The sequence below is a fragment of the Eschrichtius robustus genome, chromosome 1 (assembly GCF_028021215.1).
Source record: "Eschrichtius robustus isolate mEscRob2 chromosome 1, mEscRob2.pri, whole genome shotgun sequence".
Taxonomy (NCBI): domain Eukaryota; kingdom Metazoa; phylum Chordata; class Mammalia; order Artiodactyla; family Eschrichtiidae; genus Eschrichtius; species Eschrichtius robustus.
In genome coordinates, this window is record NC_090824.1 from 116,994,422 (window position 1) to 117,009,225 (window position 14,804).

Here is a 14,804-nt window from a genome sequence, read left to right on the forward strand (position 1 = left end):
TTGATTCCTTCTAGTGTATCTTTCATTTAAGTTATTGTATTCTTCAGCCCTGATCTATTCTTCTTATATTTTCTCTCTCTTTGTTGAAGTCTCACTGTGTTCCTACATTCTTCTCTAAATATGGTGAACATATTTATGACCATTCCTTTGAACTCTTTATCAGGCAAATACTTATCTCCATTTCACTAGGGTATTGTGTGTGTGTGTGTGTGTGTGTGTGTGTGTGTGTGTGTGTGTGTGTGTGTGTGAGTTTTTAATCTTGTTCTTTCATTTGGAACATATTCTGCTGTCTCCTCCTTTTGTTTGACTTTCTGTGCTTGTTTCTATGAATTAGCCAAAACAGTTATTTTTCCCATTCCCATTCCCTGAGAACAACTTGAAGACTTGCAGAAAAGTTCTTCTACAGTTAAGGATATAAAGAAAAAACAACATTGACATAGGTAGGAGAGGCAGAGGCACAACTGAGTCAGAACCCAAGCATCTAGCACAGTAACCCATAAGCAGGAGGGGATATCACACATTCAGAGGTCCTCTCTAAGGAGCAAGGGATTCAAGCCATACATCAGGCACTCCAGCCCTGGAAACCAGCATTGTGAAGATGAGCCCCCATAATATCTGGTTTTGAAAACCAGCAGGGCTTATGTCCCAGAGAGCAGGAGAGTTTCAGGAAACTGAGACTCCACTCTTAAAGGACTCATGCACAGACTCACTCACTCTGAGTCCCAGAACAGAGGTAGCAGTTAAAAGTAAATGGCACTCTAGCCAACCTGCCTTGGCTGCTGCAATATGCCCCTAGCATACGCCCACTCCAGCTTCAGCCACTCTGACAAGGTGACCCAGCTCAGTCTAGTATGACCTGGAACACCACCCCCCCCCAGGCCACATCCACTCCAGCTCCAGCCACACTGCCAAGGTGGCCCCAGCCTGGCATGCCCCAGGACACCCCCAGCCTATGCCCGCTCCAGCCCCTGCCTGCCTGCCAAAGCCAGCCAGCAATCACAGTGTACATAGGGGACACACCTACACAAGGCCATAACTTCAAGAATGAGAAAAATAACTGTTTTACCTAATTCATAGAAACAAACACAGAAAGAAACAAAAGCAGGAGACAGCAGAATATGTTCCAAATGAAAGAACATGATTAAAAACTCATACACACACATACACATACACACACACACACCAAAAAAAAAAAAAAAAAAAAATCCTAGTGAAATGGAGATAAGTATTTGCCTGATAAAGAGTTCAAAGGAATGGTCATAAACATGCTCACCAAACATAGAGAAGAATGTAGGAACACAGTGAGACTTTAACAAAGAGAAAAAATAGAAGAAGAACCAATCAGGGCTGAAGAATACAGTAACTTAAATGAAAAATACACTAGAAGGAATCAACATCATATTAGACAATACAGAAAAACACATAAGTTATCTGGAAGACCAAATAGTGGAAATCACCTAATCAGAACAGCAGAACCAAAAAAAACTAAAGAAAATGAGCATAATTTAAGGGACCTCTGGGACAACATCAAGCACAATAACATTCTCCTTATAGGGGTCCCAGAAGGAGAAGAGAGAGAGAAAAGGGAAGAAAACTTATCTGAATAAATAATGGCTGGAAACTGCCCTAACCTGGGGAAGGAAACAGATATCCAGGAAAAAAAGTACAGGAAGTCCCAAACAAGATGAACCCAAAGAGATACACACCAAGATATATCATAAGTAAAATGGCAAAGGTTAAAGATAAAGACAGAATTTTAAAGGCAGCAAGAGAAAAACGATTAGTCACATACATGGGAACTCCGATAAGGCTATCACGTGATTTTTCAGCAGAAACTTTGCAGGCCAGAGAAAGAGAGGCATGATATATTTAAAGTGCTGAAAGGAAAAAACTTCAAACCAAGAATACTCTACCTGGCAAGAATATCATTCGGAATTGAAGGAGATATAAAAAGCTTCCCAGATAAGCAAAAACTAAAAATGTTCATCACCACTAAATCAGCCTTACAAGAAATGTTAAAGGGTCTTCTTTAAGCAGAAAAGAAAATCCCATAACTAGAAATAAGAAAATACATGAAAGAAAAAATTTCACTGGTAAAGGCAAATATATAATAAAGGCAGAGGATTAGCTTCTTAAAAGGCTAACATGAAGGTTAAAAGACAAAAGTCATAAAATCAACTATATAACTACAATAAGTATTTAGGGACTACACAAAGAAGAAAGATATATCCAAAAAATATGTAAAATATGACATCAAAAACATAAAATGTGTGGTGGTGGGGGACAAAGTAAAACTGCTTTTAGAATGTGTTCGAATATAAGCAAATATCAGATTAATATAAACTACTATATATATCAATAGCTATGAACTTCATGGTTACTGCAAACTAAAAACCTATAATGGATACACAGAAAATAAAAAGAAACCCAAAGATAATGTTAAAAAAAATTATCAAGCCACAAGAAAAGAGACTAAAAGCGGACAAAAGGAACAGAGAAGAACTACAAAAACAACCAGAAAACAATTAATAAAATGGCAATAAGTATATATCTATCAATCATCACTTTAAATGTAAATGTACTAAATGCTCTAATCAAAACACACAGGATGGCTGAATGAACCAAAAAAAAAATGACCTATATATGCTGCCTGCAAGAGACTCACTGCAGAACTGACACACAGAGACTGAAAATAAAAGATATGGAAAAAGATATTCCATGTAAATAGAAATGAAAAGAAAGCTGGGGTATCAATACTCATATCTGACAAAGTAGACTTTGAGACAAAGACTACAACAAAAAACGAAGAAGGGCATTACATAATGATAGAGGTCAATCAAACAAGATAATACAACATTTGTAAACATTTATGCACCCAACATAGGAGCACCTAATCATATAAAGCAAATATTAACAGAAACAGAAGGAGAAATAGACAGCAATACAATAATAGTAAGGGATGTAATACCTCACTTATACCAATGGATATATTCATTAAGACAGAAAACCAGTAAGGAAACTCTGGCCTTAAACAACACATTACACCAGATAAACTTAATACATATATACAGAACATTACACCCAATGGCACAAGAGTGAACATTCTTTTCAAGTGCACATGGAACATTCTCCATGGTAGATCACATATTAGGCCACAAAACAAGTCTCAATAAATTTAAGAAGACTGAAATCATATCAAGCATCTTTTCCAACCACAACAGTACAAAACTAGAAATCAGCTACAAGAAAAAAAACACAAACACGTGGATACCAAAAAACATGCTATTAAACAATCAGTGGGTCAATGAAGAAATCAAAGAGAAAATCAAAAACTGCTGTGTAAATGAAAATGGAAAAACAACTCCCCAAAATCTATGAAATGCAGCAAAAGCAGTTTTAAGAAGGAAATTCATAGCAATACATACTGACCTCATGAAACAAGAAAAACCTAAAATAAATAATCTGTGCATTTAAAGGAACTAGAAAAAGAAGAACAAGCAATGCCCAAAGTTAGTAGAATGAAAGAAATGATAAAAATCTGAGTAGAGGGGCTTCCCTGGTGGCGCAGTGGTTGAGAATCTGCCTGCCAATGCAGGGGACACGGGTTCGAGCCCTGGTCTGGGAAGATCCCACATGCCACAGAGCAGCTGGGCCCATGAGCCACAATTACTGAGCCTGCGCATCTGGAGCCTGTGCTCCGCAACAAGAGAGGCTGCGATAGTGAGAGGCCTGCGCACCGTGATGAAGAATGGCCCCCACTTGCCGCAACTAGAGAAAGCCCTCGCACAGAAACGAAGACCCAACACAGCCATAAATAAATAAATAAATAAAATTATTTTTTAAAAAATCTGAGTAGAAATAAATGAAATAGAGACTAAAAAAAAAAAAATAGAAAAGATCAGTGGAAATGAGTTAGTTCCATGAAAAGACAGACAAAACTAACAAACCTTTAGCCAAACGTACCAAGAAAAAAGAGAGCCCACATAAATAAAATCAGAAATGAAAGAGGACAAATTACAATCAATATCACAGAAATACAAAGGATCATAAGAGAATACAATGAACAATTATATGCCAACAAATCTGACAATCTCGAAGAAATGGATAAATTCCTAGAAACATACAATCTCACAAGACAGAATCAAGAAGAAATATACAATATGAACAGATCAATTACTGGTATTGAAATTGGTCATTAATTTTAAAAACTCCCATCAAACAAAAGCCCAGGACCAGACAGCTACACAGGGGAATTCTACACAACATTTAATGAAGAGTTAACGCCTATCCTTCTCAAACTATTTCAAAAAACTGAAGAGGAAGGAATGCTTTCAAACTGATTCTACAAGGTCAGCATCACCCTGGTACCAAAACCAGACAACAACAATATTAAAAAGAAAGAAAATTACAGGCCAATATCCCTGATGAATACAGTTGTAAAAATCCTCAACAAAATATTAGCAAACTGAATTCAACAGTACATTAAAAGGATCATACACCAGGACCAAGTGGGATTTATCTCAGGAATGCAAGGATGGTTCAATACCTGCAAATCAGTCAATGTGATATATCACATTAACAAACTGAAGAATAAAAATCATATAACCTAGGGACCCAGTATGCAATGGCTGCAGACAGCAGCCTCCTCAGTAATGTATGCAGCCTGTTGCTTGAATGGGTGGCCCTAAGGGACCTTGGAGATAGCTCTTTCCAATGGACATTTAGTCTGATATGTTTTCCCCAATCTAGGCTCCAGACAGGTATGCTGGGTGCCTTTGAAAAGCCCCATGAAAAGTGGCCAAGGTCCCCATTGGCCAAGTCATCATGTTCATCCACATCAAGCTACAGAACAAGGAGCATATGATTGAGGCCCTATGCACGACCAAGTTCAAGCTCCCTTGCCACCAAAAGATCCACATCTCTAAGAAGTGGATATTTACTAAATTTAATGTGGATGTATTCGAAAACATGGTGGCAGAAAAGTGGATCAGCTCAGATGGCTGTGGGGTCAAATACATCTCTAATCATGAGCCCCTCGACAAATGGTGGGACCTGCATTCATGAGTACCTTGGCACTGTCCCCTCTTTACTCGTGCCCACCAATAAATCCTACTTTCCTGTAAAAAAAAAAAAATATATATATATATATATATATATATATATATCATCTCAATTGATGCAGAAAAAAAGCTTTTGACAAAATCCTACATCCATTTATGATAAAAACTCTCCAGAAAGTGGGTATAGAGGAAACATACTTCAACATTAAAAAGGCCATATATGACAACCTACAGCCAACATCATACTCAACAGTGAAAAGCTGAAAGAATTTCCTCTAAGATCAGGAACAAGACAAGGGTGTTCGTTCTTGTCACTTTTATTTAACATAATATTGAAAGTCCTAGCCACAGCAATCAGACAAGAAAAAGAGATCAAAGAAATCAAATTGGAAAGGAAGAAGTAAAACTGTCAATGTTTTCAGATGACATGATACTCTATATAGAAAATCCTAAAGACAACTTCAAAAACCTATTAGAACTAATAAATTAACTTAGTAAAGTTGCAGGATAGAAAATTAATATATAGAAATCTTCTGTGTTTTTGCACACTGGCAACAAACAACCAGGAAGAGAAATTTTTTAAAAAATACTATTTACAATGGCATCAAAAAGAGTAAAATACCTAGGAATAAATCTAACCAAGGGGGTAAAATACCTGTACTTGGAAAACTATAAGACACTGATGAAAGAAATTGAAGGAAAAACAAACAAATGGAAAGATATATCATAGTCATGGATTGGAAGAAGGAATATTGTTAAAATGACCATACTACCCAAGGCAATCTACAGATTCAATGAATTCCACATTAAAATACCAATGGCGTTTTTCACAGAACTAAAACAAATAACTCTAAAATTTGTATGGAAATACAAAAGATCCCAAATAGCCAAAACAGTCTTGAGAAAGAAGAACAAAAATGGAAGAAACACACTCCCTGATTTCAAACTATATTCCAAAGCTACAGTAATCAAAACAGTATGGTAATGGCACAAAACAAGCATATATATCATGGGAACATAACAGAGAGCCCAGAAATGAACACACACTTACATGGTCAATTAATCTATGACAAAGGAGGCAAGAATATACAATGGGGAAAAGACAGCCTCATATATAAATGGTGTTGGGAAAACTGGACAGCTACATGCAAAAGAATCAAATGGGACTACTCTCACATCATCTATAAAAATTAACTCAAAATGTATTAAAGACTTACATGTAAGACCTAAAACCATAAAAATCCTAGAATAACACATAAGCAGTACACTCTTTGACACTGGTCTTAGCAACGTACTTTTTTTTTTTTTTTTTTGCTTCTGTCTCCTCAGGCAAGGAAAACAAAAACAAAAATAAGCAAATGGGACTAAATCAAACTAAAAAGTTTTTGCATAGTGAAGGAAACTATCAACAAAATGAAAAGGAGACCTACTGAATTGAAGAAGATATTGGCAAATGATACATCTGATATGGGGTTAATATCCAAAATATACAAAGAACTCACACAATTTAACATCAAAAATACAAAAAATCAATACAAAATTGGCAGAGGACCTGAACAGACATTTTTCCAAAGAAGACATACAGATAGACAACTGGCACATAAAAAGGTGCTCAACATCACTAATTATTAGAGAAATGCAAATCAAAACCACAATGAGATATCACCTTACACCTGTCAGAATGGGTATTACCCAAAAGTCAACAAATAACAAATGTTGATGAGGATGTGGAAAAAAGGGAGCCCTTGTTCACTAGGAATGTAAATGGTGTAGCCATTACAGAAAACAGTTTGGAAGTTCCTCATGAAATTATAAAGTAGAACTACCATATTCCACTACTGGATATTTTTCCAAAGAAAACAAAAACACTAATTTGAAAAGATATATGCATCCCTATGTACACAATAGCCAAGATATAGAAGTAACCTAGTAGATAAAGAAGATGTGGTATATATGTACAACCGAATATTACTCAGCCGTAAAAAAGAATGAAATCTTGCCATTTGTGACAACATAGATGGACCTAGAGGGTATTATGCTGAGTGAAACAAGTCTGACAAAGAAAGATAAGTACCATATGAGTTCACTCATATATGGAATCTAAAAAACAAAAATGAACAAATATAACAAAACAGAAACAGAGCCATAGATACAGAGAACAAACAGGTTGTTGCCAGAGGGGAGGGGAGAGGGGAGGGGGGAGTGAAAAGGTGAGGGAGATTAAGAGGTACAAACTTCCAGGTACAAAATAAATGAGTCATGGGGATGAAATGTACAGCACAGGGAATATAGTCAATAATAATATATTTGTGTGGTGACAGATGGTAACTAGACTTATTGTGTGATCAATTTGTAATGAATAGAAATATCAAATCACTATATTGTACACCAGGAACTAACATAGTGTTGTAGGTCAATTATACTTCAAAAAACAAACAAACTCAGAAAAAAAGACATCAGATTTGTGGTTACAAGAGGTGACAGGTGGCAGGAAGGAGAATTGGATGAAGGTGGTCAAAAGGTACAAACTTCCAGTTATAAGGCTAATAAATACTAGGGATGCAATGTACAGCATGATTAATATAATTAACACTGCTGTATGTTATATGCGAATGTTGTTAAGAGAATAAATCCTAGGCATTCTCATCACAAGGAAAAAAGTTTTGTTCTTTTTCTTTTATTTTGTATCTATATGAGATCATGAATGCTCACTAAGTTTATTATGGTAATCATTTCATGATGAATGTAAGTCAAATCATTATGCTGTACACCTTAAACTTGTATATTGCTATATGCCAATTACAGTCTCAATAAAACTGGAAGAAGAAATTATGGTAAGTACCAAAAACCACTGAATTGTACACTTTGAATGGTTGAACTGTATGATATGTGAATTATATATCAAGAAAGCCATTTTTTAAAAAAAGAAAGAAACTCTGCACCTTGACCATCTCCTATTTTACTCTTCACTTCTAGTTTTCTCTATTCATACTGTGAAGGGAAAAATAGACGATTTTCACATGTATCAAGAAAGAAAGTGATGGGCAGGAGACCAGCATATATGTCCATAACTGAATCATATTTAACACCTTTCTATGATGCTTTTCTCCAAAATTCCCTCCTACCATAAGATAAAAAGTTGAAACACTGCTATTTTTCCAGAAAGCTGGGCTCTGGAATGCTATTTCAATTTGCACAATTTTAAGCAAGAAGTTATAGAATTGTATGCCAGTACATTTCCATAACAACAAAAAATAGTTCTAGTGGCTGAGATCTATTGGCAAAGGGGGAAGAGAAAGAGGTTTCAGATACTGTATTTATTCAGACTCAGGAATACAAAGTTGACAGAAAGATGAGAAAAGTTTCAGAGGTGACAAAAAATAAATGGGAATGTTTAGGATCCTTAAATCTCTGACTTTTGTAGATTTAATTATTTTCAGAGAGACAGAGAGGAGTCCTAACATAGGCAGTCGAATACATCTCCTTTCCTACTCCTGCTGTGACACAGCGGGCTAGGTAGGATGAAAGCATATTAATTAATTCACTTACAAGTCCTCTTCATAATCAAGTGAGAGGCTGAAAAGAATGGACAGGGTGATACTGGGAATTCAGACAGTGTTGTTTATCAAAATAATACAATGAGAGCCCTTGTATCTGACATAATTGAGAGCAATTAGTAAATGAATAAAATAACAGTAGGGAGAGAGAATTATATAAAGTGATGCACTCATTAAAATTTTTGTTTTAACATATAAATCCATTTTCATTCATCAATCTTTTTACGTAGGACCAAAGCCTTTTCCTTTATTATGATAGAAATTACAATGATCTGATCGCAATATTTATTAGTGGCTTGCCTTTAGCAAGTCTTTCCAAAACATTCAGTTGAGCTTTCAGAGAAACAATTCTCTTTTCACACTTTGGTTTATATAATATTTAACTAAATTACATAATTACAATATCAAGTACAACTGGTACAAAGAGCTTTGGGAACAAACACAAGTGACTTGTGGGAAGCATGTAACTCAGCTGACATGGCAAGAGCAGAGCATGCAGAGTTGTTTTTGAATCATTAATAGATATTAAAATTTATCAAAAGCTTGTACTGCATTCATCAAGGTAACCATGAAAGAGTTCTTGTTTAGACAATTAAGACAGTGAATTGGGATTTCTGAAGTTAAACCATCCTTTTACTTGATCTGATATTTGTCATACACCAATAGACTTAGTTACATAGATTATTTGGGATTTCCACATGCCTTTCTTAAGCAGACCTATAATTATCTTTCCTTGTGCCGTCTTTATTTGGCTTAAGGTCATACTAGCCTAAAAAATGAGTTGGGAGGTTTTCCTCTTTATTTCTAAAATATATATAAAACATTGATTTTCTTTCCTTGAAAATTTGGTAGAACTCTCCCATAAAGCCATCTTTGTCTAGAGCTTTTGGGGATGAGGGTAGGGGTGAGGGTCTTTGACTATTACTTCAAATTCAAATGTTCTCTTTCTTCTGACACCAATTTTGTAATTTCATATTTTTCAAGAAACCTAGCTCATCTAATTTTTCAAAACATTTTTTTAAACAGTTTTCTAAATCACTTTTGTGAGGGGCTTCCCTGGTGGCACAGTGGTTATGAATCCTCCTGCCAATGCAGGACACATGGGTTCGAGCCTTGGTCTGGGAAGATCCCACATGCTGCGGAGCAACTAAGCCCGTGTGCCACAGCTACTGAGCCTGCACTCTAGAGCCCACAAGCCACAACTACTGAGCCCACGTGCTGCAATTACTGAAGCCCACACGCCCTAGAGCCCATGCTCTGCAACAAGAGAAGCCACCACAATGAGAAGTCTGTGCACCACAACGAAGAGTAGCCCCCACTCACTGCAATTAGAGAAAGCCTGCGCGCAGCAACGAAGACTCAACACAGCCAAAAATAAATTAAATAAATAAATTTAAATCACTTTTGTGAAAGAAGACTCTAGGTGTGGCCTCCTGGGAAATTCTGATATTATAGTCTGTAACCCTCTAAACACTAACCTTCAAGACCTTCATTCTAGCATACAGTTCTCAAAGTGGAGAAGGGTGCTGAGGAGGAGAGAAGGCTTGAAGACCAGTAGGTCTGCGTGCACCTACTGTAAACTCCCACTGCCCCAACCAGACTCACCTCCATGCTGTTAGATAGCTGTCAGGATGGCTACTGTTTTCCTACTTCATGGTAGCAATGCAGCCAACCACGAGCCGCTCAAGTAAAAACCAGGGCAACAAATCTTACCTAGAGATTCACACCTAAAATCCTCTCCCACCCTGTCTACTGCCTGTAGTGTGCCCATTTATTTTACATTCAACCATTGTGATTGAGCTTGTAGTCATGGCAGGCTCTGTCCAAGGTACCAGGAAACGCAGTAGTGAACAACATATAAAGGAGTCTGCCCTTTTGGAGTTATAGTCTAGTGCAACCCTGTCCAATAGAAATCTAATGCAGCCACATGTGGAATTTTAGATTTTCTAGTAGCCACATTTTTAAAAAATAAAAAGAAACAGGTGAATTTAATTTTAATAATGTTATAGGCTGAATTAGCACCCGCCCAGCAATTCATATGTTGAAATCCTAACCTCCAGTACTTCAGAAAGTGGCTGTATTTGGAGTTAGGGCCTTTAAAGAGGTCTTAATTCAGTTAAAATGAGGTCACTGGAATGGGCCCTACTTCAGTGAGACTGGTGTCCTTATAAAAAGAGGTGATTAGGACGCAGAAACACACAGAGGGAGGACAATATGAAGATACAAGGAGAAGACAGCCATCTAAAAGCCAACAAGGAAGGCCTCAGAAGAAACCAACTCTGCTGACACCTAGACCCTGGATTTCTAGCCTCCAGATCTGTGAGAAAATAAATTTCTTTTGTTTAAGCTACCCAATCTATAGTGTTGTACTTTGTTACAGCAGCCCTAAAAAACTAATACATATATTTTATTTAGTCCAGTATATCCAAAACATTATCATTGCAACATGTAAGCAACATAAAAATGAATTAGTGACATATTTTACCTTCCCTTTTTTATACTAAGTCTTCAAAATCTGGTGGAGGGTGGGGGAATGAGGTATTTTACACTTGCAGCTCATCTCAATTCAGACTGGCTGCATTGTAAGTGCCCCCATAGCCACCTGAGGCTAGTGGCTACCATATTGGGCAGTAGCAGTCTGGTCCAACCCTCCTCCAAACATGCTGCCATTTCCCACTCTGTAACCCAGACGTGATCTTTGCCTCAGTGTTCCTTAGAGTTTGTTTGTCTGTTTTTATTAGTTTATCAGACCCACTGACTTCCCTCTGGCTTCTGCAATGTTTTAATGTTGGTTACAGAAAGGGAGCCAGGAACCCAGCCTGGGTGAATCATATTATCAGAAGTCAGAATTCTCCAAACAGGACTGAAAGTAGGGTTTGAACACACACTGTTCCTGGCTAGTCAGTATTCAAATCAAAGAGCATAGTAATGACTCAGTCATCTCCCTGCTCAGCCTTACACAAGTTTGTCCTCTCTAGATAGTTGGGGTTTTCCACAGCTTCGAAAGTGAAGAAATTGAGTAGAATATTCAAAGTTTTCAAATGTGCCCTCAGTGCTATGAGAAGAAATTGTGTAGAACCCCTCCACTTCCAGAGTCCCCGTAGCAAAGCCCCACTTCTGTGAAAGATCCTCCTGAGAGACAGACAAAAGAGATAATCCTTGACCAAGGACAGCTTTATTCCCATCTACTAAAAGGAAGAACCACTTAGTGCTACACTTCAAACATTCCTTTCCCCTTCATGTTGAACACTGAAGTTTCAGCTTTCAAATTCACTTCTAAAGTTCTGATTCACTAACATCCTTATAAAAATTTATGATAGTTTTTTAAGTAGACGTAAGCCGGATATCAACTTGTGTTGACCTATTTCTTAATATCTAGATAAAGATAGATTAAAATCTCCACGTTATCAATTGTAGAAAAATGCAGTGGCATCCTTGGGATTTCTGCTCATTTCTGTGGCTTAGGAGTAGGGGGGCCCTCTAATGGCTGCCTCTGCCCCTGTGTCTGTTGAGTGAATACTGAGATCAGCAGTTCTCTCACCATCCACTCCCATCTGGCTCAACCCTGCTCTGCCCTCAGGTGTTCTTGTCCTTAATTTCAACCCGATGCACGCTCCAATCAAGGCATTTTGAGTAAAGAGAAGATATTATTGAAGGTTTTGGAAAGAAAAATCTACATTACTGCAGCAGAAATAATTTAAAATTCAATAATAGATATTTGTATTGCTAAAGGTCGCTTGGCTATTTCCTTGACTTGGGCACCAGCCAGCCTCCATATTGTTGCTTCTCTCTCTCCTCCTTCCCCCTTCTCTTTTGTCTCCCTCTCTACCTTCAGCCCCTTCTAAATCTCTGTTCATTTCTAAGGCACACCGCTTCAGCTGTCATGAGTTTGCCTCGGCTCCTGCAGATCCCCATGCCCTACCCTATGATCACATCTTTGCTTCAAGTAGCTTATCAAGGTATTTTTGCTCTTCTAAATGTATCTATCACTATATCTCAAAAGGTCCCAATTGGATCAGTTTCAAGATTTGGATATATATCTCTGTGAAATTAAATAATATCTTTTTTTCTCTTTCCTTCTTCCTTCCCACCACCTTGTACTCTTTCTATTCATTACCTCTCCACTTAGAGTCCTAGATTCCTTTCCTGCCAGCATCCCATTTTAAAAATAAAAATATGATATAATCTTCTGTGTTCTATTTTTGTAGTTCCTTGTTTGCACTCTCTCTGGCTAATAGACAAATGTGAGTTGATACTGCGTTAAAGTGTTTCCTTTTTCACTGGGGTATTTGCATCCTGGTAGAAGAGCTAGGACCTTGCCAAGCTGACCAAAGCAAGGAAAAATAAAGGTGTCCTAATCTTGAGCACAAAGCACAGTTATCTAAAACCAAGAGTAATCTCTTTGCCTTCTAGCCTTTGGTGGCCAACATTGGGCATGAGCAGATGGTTAGTCTTTTTATAAAGAAGAAACATGATTTAGAGGAGTCTAAAGCCAGAAGGGAAAGTGGACAGATGTTGTAACTTGTTTTTGTCTCTATTACAACCTCAGCATCTTAACCAAAGGACACCTTAATTAGGTGCACACACAACTATCTCGTAACCGAGGAGAATGGTCAATTCAGGAAAGGGCCTGGGGGGAAAGGCTTTGCCCTGAGGTGTCAGAGTGTGTGAGTTACCCCCTAGGAAGTGGAGAGTGCTCTTCATAGCACCTCCTCCCCAGCAGGCAGCTATCTTCCCTTCCTCTGAACTCACCCAGCAGGTCTTCATCTATCCCTCCCTTACATCACTTACCTGTTCCACCTTCTGTTACATGAGTTTACCTTTACACCTTTTTTCCTTATTAGAAATGAATTCCCTGAGGGCCTTGGTACTTGTTCTTCCCTCAGATAAATATATCTCTGATCAAATGTCATTTTATCAGAGATGCCTTCCCAAACCAACCTATCCCCCATCACCTCTCTCTTCATTCTCTGCTTCATTTTTATTTATAGCTCTGACTACTACTTGGCATATATTTTTTGTCTGTCTCTCAAATACACACCCAGGAATACAACTCACTGACGAAAGAGATTTCATTTCTAGCTTGCAAAATAGAGCCTGGTACACAGTAGGCACACAGTAAATATTCATTAAATGGATGGACAAATCAATCATAAAACTTTTTCACTTATCTATATATCTTTGTATCCCCCAAAGAACTCAGTACAAGGCTTTGCATTTCTTGAGAACCTAGTAATTATTTGTTGAAGGGAGGAAAGGGAAAAAAAGGGTGGAAGGGAATGAAAGAGGAAAGAAAGGATGGTTGAAAGGAAGGGAGAGGGGAAGGAGGGAAGAAAGAAGCGTTAAATGGCTAAATGAATGAATAAATGAACAGGTTATACATAAGTAACCTGTCACCTTGGGAAATTGTGGGAAAGACTGAAAGTGTCATTAAAACCAACCACCTCAAGGAAGGAGGCCCAGATAGTGGCTCATTTCCTTGGTAGAGACATTTAAGGCAGAGAGTCAAGATGCAAGGAAAGTTACCATAGGAGAACTCCATCCTATAGGCTGGCCAAGTGAAATATGAGGTGAATTCAGGCATTAGCACTGCTTGGCCAAGAGCCACAGAGCTAATTGTTACCTGTTGTTTGAGTCTCTGAAGATGGCACCATTAAAACTTGCACTTTTAATATAATGAATAAATGTCTGTGAGCCCCATAATTAGAGGATGGTCTAGCAAATTAGGGAAATTACTTTTTTAAAAAGAGGAAATTAAGACTTGTAATCAGTCCAAGAAATTATTCAACTGCCTCCATATAAGACCAGTTCATATTTTCTCTCTGCCTCTTTAAATGTCTGTTGGCCATAAAACCACACATCTTCAGCTTCCTCTGACTCTTGTCAACCAAACCATGCTGACCATCTTTCATGTTTCAGCTACTCAGCCATTTGACACAGATGAAGGTGGGTTTATTCCCTAATGAGCAACAGAAGAGCACGGAAGGTTTCCATGAGAGAGTAAAGCACAGTGACTAAGAGTCTGGGATCAGAAGTCAGTTTCCTGGATCTGTCTTTTAACTGCTGTGTGACAGCTTGGGAAAGCTTTTTAACCTCTTAAGTCTCCGTTTTTATCAGCAAAATATGTGATAATAATAACACATACTTCATAGTATTGTAACAAATATGATGCATGCAAAAATATGGT

General features: G+C 37.6%; 1 pseudogene; it reads left to right on the top strand.

Annotated features, from left to right (window-relative positions):
• The first annotated feature begins 4,583 nt into the window (after nucleotides 1-4,583).
• Nucleotides 4,584-4,706, top strand: LOC137752081 (small nucleolar RNA SNORA70; annotated as a pseudogene).
• The last annotated feature ends 10,098 nt before the right edge of the window (nucleotides 4,707-14,804 follow it).